The 18,372-nt window shown below is 38.3% G+C and overlaps 1 protein-coding gene and 1 non-coding gene across 3 annotated transcripts in view; one reads left to right on the top strand and one right to left on the bottom strand.

The window, feature by feature from the left end:
* The window catches only part of LOC101595240 (N-deacetylase and N-sulfotransferase 4), a 405,440-nt gene that overhangs the window by 215,401 nt on the left and 171,667 nt on the right, over positions 1 to 18,372 (bottom strand). The window lies entirely within an intron of this gene.
* Positions 17,910 to 18,100, top strand: LOC123458872. The gene has a single exon (XR_006635823.1). It is a non-coding gene; the product is annotated as a U2 spliceosomal RNA (small nuclear RNA).

Below are 18,372 nucleotides of genomic sequence, written 5' to 3'. Positions count from 1 at the left end.
TTGCCTCAGTGTATTCCCACTGACTCTGTGGCTGCTATAATCCTGCCCACCTCTCGCAATACTTTGTGAGCCATGGAAGGCTTGTTGGCAGTCTAATTTATTACTGAGTTCTTTCTACTCTCTGGATTTCTGTTTTGAGTAAATGCCATAACCTCATATATGAGGACCCTAGGGAAAAGGAGCAGGGGAGGGGGAATAAAATAGTATAATCTAAATAAATAGATAAATACGTACATAATTTTTTAAAGTGTCAATTTAGAGGAGGACTGAATGGATGGGTTCCATGAGCAAAGTGATGGCCTGGATGTCTGCTTCACACAGGAAAACCAGACTTGGTGTCACCAAAGACCAAGGGGTCTTATTAATATATCTTTTCCACTTTATTTCCCACAAAACCTGATTTGTATTTTAAATTGATTCGTTTGAGCACTTGCTGAGAAGGAGTTTGAGGAAAATAGGAGAGATCATATAGAAGGCTTTTTCAGTAGCATCTGCAAAGGGGAAAAACACGGCTTCTATTAATGGCACTGAGACCAGGAAAAAGCAGAGTGTGATGGTTGTTGGGCAGATGAGGGAAGTGGAGTGGGTCATGATTTTAGGAATTATTCAGGTTTCTGACATTCAGTCAAGTGGGGGGAAGAGCTGAAAAAGTTTCTCTTTCATTTCTCAAAACTTTTTAAGATTTAATTTATTTTATAATACATATATACTATTTTTAATCATATATAACTCACATTGACTCTCTTTTATACCCATCACTTCCACTGTACATATGCTCCTTCTAATTTGTGCATTAGCTTCCTAAGCCCCTCCCTAATCCATTACAGTATGTTGTCTGTCCTCATAATATAAAGGTGCTGTGGATATTGTGGAGTTAACTACAGCTGCTGTGAGTTCATGAATGTGATGGCCTTGTCATGGTCTGGCAAGAGTTCCACAGTGTTGCCCTCATCCTCCAGCTCTTACTTCATTCTGTAGTCATAAAAGCTTTTTCTTTCTGAGGAAGGTAATGCAAAGAACCATAACTTTTAAAGTGCTGGCAATAAAGTGACCACTGAATGCACAGCCCTACCTGGGAGGGGTTTTGAAATAAAAACAATACTGTCATTAGACTCCAAATGTTTCTTATCCAGAAGACCATGATTGTGTTGTGGAACACCCCTACACATCATCCATAGTAGGAAACTGAATTTAAAGTCATTTATTTCAAACCCTGTCACCCAGAATTGGAGGCCAATTTCAGAAACACATTGCATATGAAATGTATACGTATTTTATAGGAGGGTTTGAAAACATGAGGGATGCTTTGGTTGTTGTTGTTTTTGTTTTGTTTTTTGAGGTAGGGTCTCCCTCTGGCTCAGGCTGACCTGGAATTCACTATGTAGTCTCACGGTGGCCTCGAACCCTCGGCAATCCTCCTACCTCTGCCTCCCACGTGCTGGGATTAAAGGCATGTGCCACCACACCCAGCGAGGGATGATTTTTAAATGACAGAAATAGAAGGTTAAATATTGACAACCAATAGTTACTGGTAAAGACAAGAAAAAATTTGAAAGCTGGTTTGACTTTGTAAAATCATATTAACTCACATAATGTATGTTAAGAGTTTTAAGAGTTTGAATTTTCTCCCTGATTATCAAAGAACGTGGGAAGGTTATGTAAATAAGAATGAAGCACACTTACAGTGTTGCAAATATTTCTTGATTGCATCAGCAAAAATTCCATGTATCTTTGAATCTTCCTAATGAATACAGGTGGGCTTTTCATGTCGTCTCAACTTTGTTATTGAGAGTATTGTCAACAAGTTTGTGTTCACAAAATTCCAAGCCAGTGCCACCTGTCCTTTGGTACAATATGGGAGATGAGCTTCTATTTCCGTTTTCTAAATAGGATGTAGGTATTTCTGTAGGACAGAAAATTCCTCCATAGTGGAATGCTTTTTCTCTTTTAGCAGCATGCTAGGTTTCAGTCTCCCAAGTCATGTAAAATTATCACCATGCATGTTCTCTTTATGTGTTTGTGGTGGTTCGATTCAGGTGTACCCCACAAACTTAGGTGTTCCCCACAAACTTAGGTGTTCTGAATGCTAGGTTCCCAGCTGATGGAGATTTGGGAATTATCACCTCTTGGAGGCAGTGTATTGTTGGGAGTGGGCTTAAGGGTGTTATAGCTAGTTTTCCCATGCCAGTGTTTGGCACACTCTCCTATTGCTATGGTCCACCTTATGTAGGCCAGGGCATGATGTTCACTCTCTGCTCATGCTGTCATTTTCCTTGCAATCAGGGAGTTTCCCCTCAAGCCTGTAAGCCAAACTGAACCTCCTCCCCACAAGCTGCTCTTGGTTGGGTGATTTCTACCAGCAAGGCGAACCTGAATGCAACAGTGATCCTATGTTTCCCAATAAGTATTGGTGTGTCTCCATTTCTGTGACTGCTTCAGAGGTTTAAGTCTGTGGTCACTTGGCCCTGTTACTTTGCGTCTCTGGCAACATGATACATCATGGAAGTAATGCTTTGTGAAGGAGGAGTAGATACCATCTGCTGTATGTAAATCAAAAATCTTATTATCTTATTAACTCTACTGTAAGCTAATGATTTACAAGAATTTTTGAGCTGGAAAAACATAAATATATTCTGTAACTTCAAAGTTCATTGTGATATTATTTTCTTAAATCGCTCTTTATAATGTAGTAGCAAAAGTAAATAATAGAGTCGTAGTGAGATAGAATTTTATTCTCAGGTCTTTTAATGGTATAGTGGAATGAATGTAGTGATTAAAAGCTCAATGATTAACAGATGCCTTAATCAAGTATGAAGAGAAACATACATATGCATTCACAAGGAAAAGAAGGACTGGATCTTTACTGGGTGAGATTGGTAGTCAAGTATTCTCGTAAGGATCTAGAGTATACTGTGACTGAGTTCACTGAATGATAGGCCAGGACCTTAACAATTTATTTTATTCTCTGCAAACTCACACCCACTGCAAGGGGCTGATGTCTTCCTTTTGCTTGTGGAGACTCCGGCTCAGTCACCAGATTTGGCAGTGTATGAGGATGGGTGGGGTCTGAGCTGTGGTCCCTGTTGGTCAGCATGTACAATTGACACAAGAGGAGAGCCAGTGAAAGGGAATTGCTAGCCATGGAAAAGTGCTTACTAGACTGTGGCTGATGGGTTGTTGTGTGTGTCGGACTTGATAACGGTGGGAAAATTATGTTCAAAATGCTTAAGAAACACTCTCTTGGGCTGGAGAGATGGCTTAGCGGTTAAGCGCTTGCCTGTGAAGCCTAAGGACCCCGGTTCGAGGCTCGGTTCCCCAGGTCCCACGTTAGCCAGATGCACAAGGGGGCGCACGCATCTGGAGTTCGTTTGCAGAGGCTGGAAGCCCTGGCGCGCCCATTCTCTCTCTCTCCCTCTCTCTGTCCTTCTCTCTGTGTCTGTCGCTCTCAAATAAATAAATAAAAATTAAAAAAAAAAAAACAAAAAAAAACACTCTCTTAGACATCAGTCAGTGTGGGTAAATCCTAGGGTCTAGCCCTAAAGTGTGGCATGGATTTGGAATTCCAGTCTAAAGATCTGCAAAGGACTTGAGTTCTATCTGAATTCTTGAAGTACACTTGCCTACTTTTTGCTTTTTGGTGGTGACTTTTCTCTCTGCTTAGATCTTTGAAGATGGGGGAGGGGGAGGTAAGGGAGTGGGAAGCAACTTCTGTTATTATGCAATTTTCCCTGGATCTGCAAGCCTCAAATATATCCCTTCTTCCTCCCATGAACTGTGTCTGGTCTGGAGGTTCATTCCAGCAACATGAAGTTGCAAGGTGTTTTCTAGGACCTTGAAAGCCTATATTGATTATAGTTTAGTAATTATAATTCAATATAAGTAGCAAAATACAAGAGTTGGGGCTGGAGAGATGGCTTAGTGGTTAGGCACTTGCCTGTGAAGCCTAAGGACCCCGGTTCCAGGCTCTGTTCCCCAGGTCCCACATTAGCCAGATGCACAAGGGGGCGCACATGTCTGGAGTTCGTTTGCAGTGGCTGGAAGCCCTGGCGCACCCATTCTCTCTCTCTCCCTCTATCTGTCTTTCTCTCTGTGTCTGTCGCTCTCAAATAAATAAATAAAAAAAATTAAAAATTTGTATAAAATATAAGAGTTGTATAACTTTATATGAAATGTGATTATACATGTGGATTCAGTCTTGCAGTTATTCTCTGCAAGTGATCTGGACAAAGGAGATCTTTCCATTATTCCCAGGACTTATTCTCCATAAACAGCTTCATATCAAGATCAATATATTAATAAAAATCTTATAAATGTAATTACAAAACATTTTGGTAAATATTAAATACTTCCTGAAGAATCTTTTTCTTGCCAACAATTTCTTAAAAACACTTATGTTTTATGTTTATATGATATATGTACATGTGTGTTGTGTGTGTATGTGCATGTTCATGTATATGAGTGTGAGCGTGCATGTGCCACAATGCCTGCATAGAGGACAAAGAACAACTTTCATTTTCTACCCTTGTGCTTGTTTTCCTCTTTGTTTGAGGCAGGGTCTCAGCTCCTGTTGATGTTCATAGCTGCATTTTTCCAGGCTAGCTAGGCCACATGCATCCAGGAAATTCTTCTCTCTCTGTTTTTCTTCTTGCCTTAGGCACACTGGTATTACAGACACCCCCACGGTGTCCCCATTTATTTGGATTATGGAACTCCAAACTCAAGTATACTTGAATACTTGAACAGTGAGGGCTTTATCTTCTATTGATAAGTATAATTATTAGCATTATTATTTAAACTTTTAAATTTTATTTTGATTTTATTTGTTTGAGAGAGAGAGGTAGAAAGGCAGAAAGAGAGAGAGAGATTGAGAGAGAGAGAGAGAGAGGGAGAGAGGGAGCGAGAGGGAGAGAGGGAGCGAGAGGGAGAGAGGGAGAGAGAGAGAGAGAGAATGGGCATTTCAGGGCCTTCAGCCACTGCAAACAAACTCCAGACTCATGTGCCACCTTGTGCATCTGGCTTACGTGGGTCCTGGGGAACTGAACCTGGGTCCTTTTGTTTTGCAGGAAAGTGCCTTAGCTGGTAAGCCATCTCCCCAGCCCTAATTATTTTTCAGACCTTAAAAATATAGGTTTTTTTTTTTAAGATTTCAAAGTATCCACCTCTTCAGTCAAGCTCTAATACTAATATTCATGTTTAAGACTCTTCTGTATTCACTTTTGATCAAAAGAAGTGTTTCCTCTGCTTATGGTCTTCCTTCTATTTTTCCAGTACATACATATTGTTGGCAAACAATAATAATGGTGACCTTGGAGACAGTAAATGTTTCCTAATTGCATTCCTTCATTTTTATCTCTCAGGGTATTCTCTGATCAATGCAGATTATGAATCTCTCTAATGATACAGTGGATACTCATTAAAGCTTCCATTATAATAGTTCCAGAAGAGTTCTTGAGCCTAGAAAGTATGCCAACCCTTCTCCCTTTTGCCCAACTTTCTAGTCTTACAGGAATAGGTCTTGCGAACTTCTGAATTTGGTGAAAGAATTATAGGGTCTTAGACCATGAAAACAATTTTCAGAGATTTCTGGCATAATTTTTCGGCTGTGGTTTTCCTTTAAAAGTGCTGCTAAAAAGGCTCTGGAACCACAGAATTCTATGGATTATTTAGATTTTTTTAACTGCAAATTTTATCTCCTTTATCTAGTTCATTCAAGATGAAAAAGAAAGAAAAGTAATAAATTTCTTGTCAACATTCTCCAGACCTGTCCCTGGAACCACTCAGACTCCATTGTTAACAATTGTAATGTCTGTCAGGGGCAGTAAAGCATCAGTTGACTGATAATGTTGCAGTGACCAACACACTGTAACTGGTGGGTATTCACATATTGAAGAAAATTTAGGATAGATAGGAGCCTAATAAATGTATATTCAGCTTTTACTTATATATTTGTTTATTTGTTTGCTTGTTCTGCTATCATGAATTTAAAAAGTACTTATATATTTGAGAGCAAAAGATGATGATGATAGACAGATGATGATGATGATGATGATAGATAGATAGATAGATAGATAGATAGATAGATAGATAGAAAAATAGAAAGAAAGAATGCACATGCCAAGGCCTCTACCACTGCAAACGAATTCCAGCTGCATATGCCACCCTGTGCATCTGGCTTTATGTGGTTACTGGGAAATCAAACCTGTGTCTTTTGGCTTTGCAGGCAAGCACATTAACCACTTAACCAATAGAACTTTGAAATGTCATTTCTCCAGCCCTATTCTGCTTTTAAAGATGGGTCTCACTTTGTGCTCCAGTCTGGCCTTGAACTCATGGCAATGCTCCTGCCTTCACCTTTAGAGTGTTGGAATACTACTGTGACTGTATCTTTTATCCTTTTGATTAAGACTGGCATCTGTTTTTTAAATTAATTATTTTTTTATTAATTAGTTTTGTACTCAGTGAATACAGTCAAGTTGGTACCATTGTTAGGCTTGTCCATATCCTACACCCTCCTCCTGGCCCCTCCTTGTTGAGATATATGGGTCATGCATTATGGAGTTAGCCCACAGTTACGGGTAGGAGAAATGTCTCTGCATATCATGACCCAACATGTAGCTCTGACATTCTTTCCGCCCCCTCTTCTGCAAAATTTCCCTGAGCCAAGTTGGGTTCATTTTTGGTCTGCTTCAGTGATGAGCATCTATTTAAGTATATATTTATGCTAATATAAAATTAAACATTAGAATATATATATATGTGTGTGTGTGTGTGTGTGTGTGTGTGTGTGTGTGTGTATAATTTATCATCAGGATATAGTCTTATTTATTTAGTAAAATATAGTTCTTTTGGCATCTTTTTTTTTTTTTTTTTTTTTTTTGAGGTAAGATCTCACTCTAGCTCAGGCTGACCTGTAAATCACTATGTAGTACCAGAGTGGCCTTGAAATCAGGGTGATCATCCCAGTTCTGCCTCCCAAGTGCTGGCATTAAAGGCATGCACCACCATGTTCGGCTTGGCATCAATTTTATAAAAATATTGTCATAATTTTTATTAAGAAAGACAGAAATATCAAATAAAAGCTTTAATTTATTTTAGGTGAGTGCTTAGAAAACAAACAAAAAAGTTCTCCCATTGATAATAGAACTGAAAATATAACTATCATTAGAAAAATTCTAATTTCATCATTATACTAACAAAAATGCAATATCTATAAACTATGTTTTTACCTAGAAGCACAAGAAAATCTGGTTTTCAAATAGATGCATTTAGGAATAGGATAACAATAGAACTTTTAAATGTCAGTTTTACTTCCTTCAGGAACTGTTCTTATGCAAGTGCTTTTTTTGTGCTTCTTCTATATTCCAAGCAGTTTCCTTGACCCTGCTAATATACTATACCCTCTCTGGCATAGGTGAGTGAATATAGATCTATATCTATATGTCCTGGAAGTGAAACTTTATCCATTTTATTTTCATGACAATAATTGCATATTCATTTTATTATAAGTAAAATAAATATTTGCATGCTTGTTTTACTATAACTGAACATTTGAACCAATTAATTTAAATTTACCAATGAACCATACAATTTTTGAAATTTTTCATATAATATACAGTTAAATATTTACTATATTCACATTCATATGTTTTTACACATTTACTCAAGAATTATTTTCAAAGACTATTAAGTTGTGAAGCACTTTATGTATACTTGACACGTTAAGGCTTGCTTATTGTTTAAACTCAAACATAATAGAATTTTCTCATTATCCTGCCAGTGTGACAAATATAGTATACATTTCTAGTTTTTTTATGAACATGAAAAGATACCTTTATGTATATAGAGCCATACTTGGAGAAGCCTTTTCTCAATATATGGTATAGCATAATATTTTAAGAGTACTTTCTTCTGTACTTTGTAGGCAAACTATCTTCTAGAAGATTTTTCCATTTAATAAGGATGATTCTGTGAGATCTTGTTGTCACTCCTCAAGTCCAATTCTATCTACAGCCTAATTACTACCCATATTTATAACAAAACAATCTGGCATCACATGCTCAACACATAGTGTTGTACCAGCTCTGATACCCTCTAGGCACAAGCAAGGAGGGTGGTGAGAAACTTGTGAAGAACACCACAACAATATGTATTAATGATAATATTTTTCATTGTTACATTTCCTGATAAACAAGCATGGCAGTGAAAGTAGTTCTGTCAATGTTATCCTTTGGCAGTCTAAGACATATCCACTTCTGAGATGACTTCAAAGAAGACTTAATTGCTATTTAAACATATGAACCTCAAATAAGTGAAATGTCATATGTATTCAATTAATATTTCAGTAGTTAATATCATCCAACTGTTATATGTCTTGGAAATTCAGTTTCACTCAAAATAAAGTCCCTCATTGAAGATTGATAATTGACTAATACAGTAAATGAATAAAATAATTAAAAGTGGAAATGGGTGGATATAATGGGAAGAGATGGGAGAGTTTAAACACAGGTATAATGTACCTAATTCATACCTTAAATATTTGGTCAGTTTATGAAGAACAGACCAAATCACAAGAGGGTGAATGTGAAAGAAGGATTTTGATAAAAACACCAACAACAATAAGCATACTTAAGAAATGAGTGCTGTGAAGATGGAGGAAGTAAGTTAATTTGAACTGTAGTTTAAAAGTAAAGGCTCTACGGTCCAACTTAGCAGGTTAGGGTGTTGGACTATTAAACACTGAATGAAGAGAGACAACCCATGGAATTGTTTATATTTTTGGCATGGAATGAGCATTGACTCAATATTTCCTGTCTGTTTTACACTACAGGAACCACATTTTCAAACTCCCAGTGTGTCGGCTCTGGGTGCATATAACTCAGTGGATAAAATGTTTGTCCTACAAGTATAAGGACCTGTGTTCTATGCCCAATATCCACATAAAAATGCAGGACACAAGGAAGGTGGTGACAAAAAGGATCGCTCGAGCACACTGGCCATCCAGTCTAATCAAATTGATGAACTTCTGGCCAATAAGGGGCACTGTCTAAAAAAACAAACAAACAAAAAGATGGATGGGATAAATGAGGATAAGTCCTGAGGCTGTCTGTACTACACACACACATACACACACACACACACACACACACACACACACTCACACACACACTTGTGCATAAATGTGCACCTACACACATTCAAACCTGAAAACATTGAACGCAAACACATGGGAACATATCCCAGTGTGCCATTTGGTGAGATGGATTTGTTAGCAGAAATCCATTTATTTATTTGGGATCCAAAAATTATTTTTTCTGCCTTTGTTTTCACAAAAACTTAAATCTTTTCCTTTTTTGATTCAACCATACTAATAAAAATAAAATGGTAAAATATTTTCAAATACAAAAGGATAAATTTGAAGAGAAACATTTAAAAACAAATTAATGAGAAGATGGCAGCGTAGGTACCATGCCAAAGCAGCCTTGGGGGAAAAAGACCAAAAAAAAAACCCAGCAAAATACAAACTTTTACTAAAAAGTGAAGTGTATAGGAAATTGAAGCAGCAGCAGAGAAGTAGAAGAGATCCAGAGCATCCAGAGCCCACCCAGACCGGCAAAAGTGGCCCTGGCAGCTCTGGCAACCGCAGTGGTGGAAGTGGCGGTGGCGGTGGCAGTGGCAGGGGCACACCAGAAAGCCGCCAGACTCAGCTCCAGCCACAGGAAAAGCCAGGTGTGAGAGCTTACCCTCACACCGGCGCTCTCCACAACTCAGGAAACTTGAAGGGAGAGCGGCAGTGCGCAACGGAGGAGCAGACCGTGAGGTAGAGGAACACGTGGAGCAGCGAGAGATCCAGAGCAGCTGCGGCTCCCTCCCCTCCCCCACCACCTGAGCCCAGCTCCAGCGAACAGAGCAGCAGTCCAGGACTGGCCACGCCAACTTGGGGCGACAGTGGGAACCAGCAGCTCCGGCACCGGAAACAGAGGCCCCAAAAGCAGCAGACCCAGGAGCGGCGGCAGTGGCAGACCCAGCAGCAGCAGCTTCAGCAGCAGCAGTGGCTCCAGAAGTGGCAGCTACAGCAGCAGCAGAAACAGAGGCAGCAGCAGTGGTGGGCCCAGCAGCAGTAGCTTTAGCACCTGACAGACCCATTAGAGGCAGCTTTAGCAGCAGCAGTTCCAGCAGCAGGGGTGCAGATCTGCAGGGCCACAGTTGCCAGGCTCGGTTTGCCCCACAGAAAAAGCCAGTGCCCAGCTCCAGAAATCAGAACAGCAGCCCGACGACCCAGACAGCAACTTGACTGAGACCAAATCATCCAAGGTAACTGGGATTACACCAGGGAAGGGTCTCACTTGGTCACAAGCTGACTCGGATCCCTCAACAGACCAGAAATCTTAACCTCTATGTTGATAGAGGATCTGGTTGTAATAATAACTACTCTGGCATACATAATTGGGGCTGTTTTTGATTGAATGGGTATAGTGTTTAGTTAACTTTTAGAATCTACCTGTATTTTATTCCAGTCAGCCTACTTGAATACTCCAATAGCAAGGAAACTCAACCCCTAGGAGCACCTTTGTAGATACTCTGAGAGTCTTAGGAGCCACACCTAACACCTTAAGCTCCTACCCTGAAAATATATAACATCAAATCAACTGACACAGCTAAGAATACCCAGCTAGCTAGAAAATCCAAGCATGAACTTAATCAAGATGCAAAAATATATACATTATAACACAAGGAACACTAAAAGGCAAGACGACATAAATACACCTAAAAGTATTAATGCATCAGAAATGACCTCCAGTGAGAATGAGTTAGAGGAAATGCCTGAGAAAGATTTCAAAAGAATGATTGTAAATATGTTCAAAGAAGTCAGAGAACAAATCAAAGGAGTCAAAGAGGAACTTAAAGAGGAAATCAAAGGAATGAAAGAAGATGCAGGACACCAATTTCATGAAATAAAGAAGGCAATACAAGACATAAATAAGGAAACAGAAATAATAAAGAAAAACCAGTCAGAATTACTAGCAATGAAGAACACAGTTAATGAATTTAAAAAACTCTGTAGAAAACCTCAACAGTAGAATGGATGTAGGAGAGGACAGAATACCTAAGCTAGAAGACCAGGTGGCAGATCTAATACAGTCCAACAAAGAGAAAGACAAACTTATAGAAAAGTATGAGTAGGAATTTCAAGATATTCAAGATCCAATATAAGGATTCAGGGCATAGTATAAGGAGAAGAATTCCACTCCAAAGGGATAGTAGGTGTCTTCAACAAAATCATACAAGAAAATTTCCCCCAAATTGAGAAAGAAGTGCCAGTGCAGATACAGGAAGCCTTTAGAACCCCAGCCAGACAAAACCTGGAAAGAACCTATCCTCGTCATATTATAATCAAACTACCAAACACACAAACCAAGGAAAAAATACTGAAAGCAGTTATAGAGAAAAATCATGTTACCTACAAAAGCAAGCCAATCAGGATTACAGCAGATTATTCAACAAAAACTTTTAAAGCCAGAAGGGCTTGGAGAGATATATTCCAAGTTCTGAAAGATAACAACTGTCAACCAAGTTTACTTTATCCTGCAAAGTTGTCCATTCAAATAGACGGAGAAATAAGAGCATTCCATGACAAAAGTAGGTTAAAGGAGTATTTGAAGACAAAACCAGCTCTACAGAAAATACTTGATAGAATCCTCCATGCTGAAGAAAAGTAAAAGCACACATATAAGGAACCTAGCAAAGACAAGCAATACTCAAATACTAGTTAACACAAGAGAGCACAGGTAGAACCGGAACCACACACACACACACACACACACACACACACACACACACACACACACACACAAAATGGCAAACATAAATACACACCTTTCAATAATATCTCTTAATATCAACGGCCTCAATGCCTCAACAAAAAGACATAGGTTTGCAGACTGGGTTAAAAAGCAGGATCCTACAATTTGTTGTCTCCAAGAAACACACCTTTCTACAAAGTATAGACATTATCTTAGGGTGAAAGGTTGGAAGATGGTATTTCAAGTAAATGGGCCTAGAAAACAACCAGGGGTTGCTATCCTAATATCTGACAAGGTAGACTTTAGTCCAACGTTAGTCAAGAAAGATAAGGAAGGTCACTTTATATTGATGAAGGGCACACTCCAACAGGAGGACATTACAATCCTAAACATATATCCACCTAACATGGGGGCTCCCAAATTCATCAAACAAACACTATTAGAACTAAGGTCACAGATAACACCAAACACAGTGGTGGTGGGTGACTTTAACACCCCACTCTCATCAATTGACAGGTCATCCCAGGAAAAAATAAACAGAGAGGCATCTGGACTAAATGAGGTCATAGAAGGAATGGACCTAACAGATATACACAGGATACTTCATCCAAAGGCTGCAGAATATACATTCTTTTCAGCAGCACATGGAACATTCTCTAAAATAGACCATATATTAGGACACAAAGCAAATCTTAACAAATTCAGGAAAATTGAATACATCCTTGCATTCTATCTGACCACAATGGAATTAAACTACAACTCAGTAGCAAGAAAGGCTATAGAGCATGCACAAAATCATGGAAACTAAACAATACTCTACTAAATGATGAATGGGTCAATGAAGAAATCAAGAAGGAAATCAAAAAATTTATAGAGTCAGACGATAATGAGAACACAACACATCAAAATCTCTGAGACACATTGAAGGCAGTTCTAAGAGGCAAATTTATAGCCTTAAGTGCCTACATTAATAAATTAGAAAGGTCGCAAGTAAACAACCTAATGCTTCACCTTAAAGCCTTGGCAAAAGAAGAACAAGGCAAACCAAAAATCAGTAGGCAGGAAGAAATAATAAAGATTAGGGCAGAAATTAATGAAATAGAAACAACAACAACAACAAAAAAAAAAAAAAACAATACAAAGAATTAATGAAACAAACAGTTGGTTCTTTGAAAGGATAAACAAGATTGATAAACCCTCAGCAAATCTAACCAAAAGAAAGAGAGAAGAGACACAAATTAATAAAATCGGAGATGAAAAAGGTAACATCACAACAGAATCGAGAGAAATTCAAAAAATCATAGGGACATACTATAAAAGCATATACTCCACAAAGTATGAAAATCTGAAAGAAATGGATGACTTCCTTGATTTATATGACCTACCTAAATTAAATCAAAATGAGATTAATCACTTAAATAAACCTATAACAAACATGGAGATCCGAACAGTTATCAATAATCTCCCAACTAAAAAAAGCCCAGGCCCAGATGGATTCACTGCTGAATTTCACCAGACCTTTAAGGAAGAGCTAACACCATTGTTTCTTAAGCTTTTCCAGGAAATAGAAAAAGAAGGAATTCTACCAAACTCATTCTATGAGGCCAGCATCACCCTGATACCAAAACCAGGCAAAGATAGAACAAAAAAAGAAAATTACAGACCAATCTCCCTCATGAATATAGATGCAAAAATTCTCAACAAAGTATTGGCAAACAGAATACAAGAGTATATCAAAACGATCATTTACCCTGTTAAGTAGGCTTTATCCCAGAGATGCAGGGATGGTTCAATATACACAAATCTATAAATGTAATACATTATATAAATGGGGTGAAGGAAAAAATCACATGATCATCTCATTGGACGCAGAGAAAGAATTTGACAAAATCCAACATCCCTTAATGATAAAAGTCCTACAGAGACTGGGAATAGAAGGAACATATCTCAATATAATAAAAGCTATTTATGACAAGCCTACAGCCAACATAGTACTAAATGGGCAAAAACTGGAAGCTTTTCCACTAAAATCAGGAACAAGACAAGGGTGTCCACTGTCCCCACTTTTATTTAATATAGTTTTAGAAGTCTTAGCTATAGCAATAAGGCAAGAGACACACATAAAAGGGACACAAATTGGAAAGGAAGAAATCAAGTTATCATTATTTCCAGATGATATGAGTCTATACATAAAGGACCCTAAAAACTCTACTGGCAAACTGTTAGAGCTGATCAAAACCTACAGCCATGTAGCAGGATATAAAATAAATACACAGAAATCAGTAGCCTTCATATATATTAACAACAAACACACAGAGGATGAAATCAGAGAATCACTCCCATTCACAATTGCATCAAAAAAACATAAAGTACCTTGGAATAAACCTAACCAAGGAAGTAAAGAATCTCTACAATGACAACTTTAAAACACTCAAGAGAGAAATTGCAGAAGACACTAGAAAGTGGAAAAACATCTCCTGTTCCTGGATTGGAAGAATCAATATTGTGAAAATGGCAATCTTACCAAAAGCAATCTACACATTTAATGCAATCCCTATCAAAATTCCAAAAGCATTATTCATGGAAATAGAAAAAACAATCCAAAAATTCATTTGGAATCACAAAAAACCCTCAAATATCTAAAATAATACTGAGCAACAAAAATGAGGTGGTGGTATCACCATACCTGATTTTAACTTATACTACAGAGCCATAGTAACAAAAACAGCATGGTACTGGCACAGAAACAGACATGTAGATCAGTGGAACAGAATAGAGGACCCAAATGTAAGCCCAAGTATCTATAGCCACCTGATATTTGATAAAAATGTCTAAAATACTCACTGGAGAAGAGACAGCCTCTTCAGCAAATGGTGATTTGAAAACTGGATATATATCTGCAGAAGGATGAAAATAGATTCTTCTCTCTCGCTATGCACAAGAATTAAGTTCAAATGGATTATAGACCTTAACATCAGACCTGAAACTCTGAAACTGCTAGAGGACAAAGTAGGGGAAACCCTTCAACATATTGGTCTTGGCAAAGACTTTCTGAATACAACCCCAATTGCTTAGGCAATAAAAACACAGATTAATCACTGGGACCTCATGAAATTACAAATATTTTGCACTGCAAAGGACACAGTGAAAAAAGCAAAGAGGCAACCTACAGAATGGGAAAAAACCTTTGCCAGCTATATATCTGATAGAGTATTAATATCTAGGATATACAAAGAACTCAAAAGTTAAATAATAAGGAATCAAACAAGCCAGTCAAAAAATGGGCTATGGAGCTAAATAGAGCATTCTCAGTGGAAGAAATATGAATGGCATATAAGCATCTAAAAAATGTTCTACATCATTAGTCATCAGGGAAATGCAGATTAAAACTACATTGAGATTCCACCTCACTCCTGTCAGATTGGCCACCATCATGAAAACAAATGATCATAAATGTTGGTGGGGATGTGGAAAAAGAGGAACACTTCTACACTGCTGGTGGGAATGCAATCTGGTCCAGCCATTGTGGAAATCAGTGTGGAGGTTCCTAAAACAGCTAAAGATTGATCTACCATACGACCCAGCTATAGCACTACTAGGCATATATCCTAAGGACTCATCTCATTTCCTTAGAAGTACGTGCTCAATCAAGTTTATTGCTGCTCAATTTATAATAGCTGGGAAATGGCACCAGCCTAGATGTCCCTCAACTGATGAGTGGATAATGAAGATGTGGCACATTTGTACAATGGAGTTCTACTCAGCAGTAAAGAAAAATGAAGTTATGAAATTTGCAGGAAAATGGATGGACCTGGAAAGGATTATACTAAGTGAGGTAACCCAGACCCAGAAAGCCAAACACCACATGTTCTCTCTCATATGTGGATCCTAGCTACAGATGACTGGGCTTATGCGTGAGAATGAAAATGCTTAGTAGCAGAGGCCAGTAACTTAAAAAGGAGACATAAAGGGAAGGGAAAGGAAGGGAGGAGGGTACTTAATAGGTCGATATTGTATATATGTAAGTACAATGATTGTTATGGGGAGGTAATATGATGGAGAATGGGATTTCAAAGTAGAAAGTGGGGGTATGGAGTGAATTAACACAGGATTTTTTATAATCATGGAAAATGCTAATAAAAATTTAAAAAAATACAAAAAAAATTAATGAAGTAAAAATATTGCCTTCAGGATGACTTGTTCATACTTAAGTACATTAGATACAGGTTACTTGAGAAGAAATGTATGGAAGTGTTGGGAGCCATGAACCAAACGTTGGCCATGTTAACAGAGACTGCCATATAGCAAGTTAAAGTTTCTACTTCCTCACCTAATACTCAACTACCAGAAACAAAGACTGCCATATAGCAAGTTAAGTTTCTACTTCCTCACCTAATATTCAACTACCAGAAACAAAGGGATCGTACACCTGGCCAAACATTCCCCCATCCTGCCAGTAGCTAATGAAAAAGCAAAGTCATTGCGGTTTAACCTGTAACTCAGTGATCTTTGCCCTAAATATGTCCCCTTCCCCTTACAACTCCTTGCCCTGACCATGTCCCCTTCCCCCTACAACCCTATATAAACCTACATGTAAGAATAAACTCTCGAGGCTGTGACAAATGCCTAGCATGGTCTCCTTCTTATGTCACTTTGTCTTTCACCCAGGTTAGCTTCTCCTTGAGTCCTTGTTCAACTCCCCACTGGCTGGGACAAGTGGCACCCAAGAAAGTGGGGCCCAAGGTACGAAGTGTGACCTGGGCATCGCTTGAGTGGAAGGCCGTCCCAGCCATTAGACCTCCACCCCACCAGAGGGGTGAGTGAAGGTCTGCACAGAGGTCACTACAGGCAATATACCTGTAATACAGACCTGCACCGCGATTGACGCAGAAAATCCCACCTGCGAAACTGATCTGTTTGAGGTAAGCGACGAATCTTAGGCAATAAAATAAAGACTATTGAGTCAATTTTTTCAAGGCACAAGAACTGCGGGACTTCCTTTTTGCACTTCTTTTCCTCCTTTTACTTTCAGTTGGCACCATTGCATGGAATTGCAACATAGCGACAGGGCAACTGAAGCCTTTTGGCCAGGGCTACCCTCTGGCATTGGCTGAAGGCCCCTAGCTCCTTGTGCAAATCCCGACAGCCCGTTCAGGCATTGGCAAAGACCTCCTATGTAGCCTCTCTTTCTATCAACAAAACTGGGTATGCAACAGCCAGTAAATACTCTTACAGCACCTGCCAGTTCTTAAAATTGTGGTCAGGCCCATCAGGGAACCCCCATGCCAGTTCTCCAACTGGAATTGTTGCCCTCTGGTCTTGTCGTTTCTCCTCTTTCCTTTTCTATCATGGGACTGACCCTAATTAAGCATAAATTGTTGAAAGGCTTAAAACTTCTCTCAAGGCACAAGAAACATGGGTTAAAGAAAAAAAAAAAAAGATTTAACAAAGAGTAAAAAGGAGCTAATTGCCATAGTAAAAGATATTTTAAAAACACAAAAAATTGAGATTACTTCAAGTTCTTTTTGATTTTATCAGGAGGATTTGTTCTGTGTGTGTGTGTGTGTGTGTGTGTGTGTGTATGTGTGTGTGTGTGTGTGTTTATGTGTGCTCATTGTTTGTGCTTGCTAGTCGTGTCAAGTTTGTGACTATTTGTAACTAAAGAGATGAGATGGACGCAGGTGACATTCCTTACTCTTCTAGAAAACCATTCAAGGAAATCAAAGACCTAAACATAGAAATTAAAAGGGAAAAGTTAAATGTCTTTACAGGAGTGAGTTTGCCAGATATTTGTTCTAGATCAAGTTCACCTTACATAGAGGATTATTATAAACAAAAAACTTCCTCTAAAGAGGTAACTTATAATTTGTCAGATATTTTAAAAATGATTGCAATGTCCTGTTACTTAAAAGGAGGAGGCAACTGTTCTGACTTCTGAGCCAGCCTGCCTCAAGATAACAACACAATTTGCCTTAGCTACTCCTAATAAAATCATTTCCAAGTGTGTTATTGGTATTAATGATATAAAATTGTATTAAGACTGCTTTCTTTTTAGTAATAGGATTAATCAATTTGGTGTAATTTTTTAATAGCCTTATAAGAAAGATAATTGTTTCTCAGCCTTTTGGCTAAGATCAAATGTAGTATCTGTTCTTATCAGTTTAATATCTGATACGTCCTCTATCCGAGGACAATATATTAAATGGATTTTTGGAGCTTGGAGTTGGAATAGGAGCTTGCTCCGTCCACTCCACGCATCGACCTGGTATTGCAGTACTTCCAGGAACTGTGCACCCCCTTGGGGGAATAAAAATAAAAAGAAAAAATAATTAATGATGGGGTGAAATGAATTAATTGAAGGAACTGAAAAAGAATTTTTCAATGTTGGGACATAGAATGCTCATTGAAAATGCTTTTTGAGTGGTACTGAGAATGTTAAAGTATGTAGATAAAGATGTGCATATGTAGGAAAGAATTTTCAGGCTAAACCTAAATGCCATGCCTAAAGTTAGAGATTCTTCAACTGTTTACACACTCTTAAGGATACTCTAAAAGTTTTATATAGGGACAT

This window comes from Jaculus jaculus, chromosome 2 (assembly GCF_020740685.1).
Source record: "Jaculus jaculus isolate mJacJac1 chromosome 2, mJacJac1.mat.Y.cur, whole genome shotgun sequence".
NCBI classification, from domain to species: Eukaryota; Metazoa; Chordata; class Mammalia; order Rodentia; family Dipodidae; genus Jaculus; species Jaculus jaculus.
This window is presented reverse-complemented; position numbering and strand designations above follow the sequence as displayed.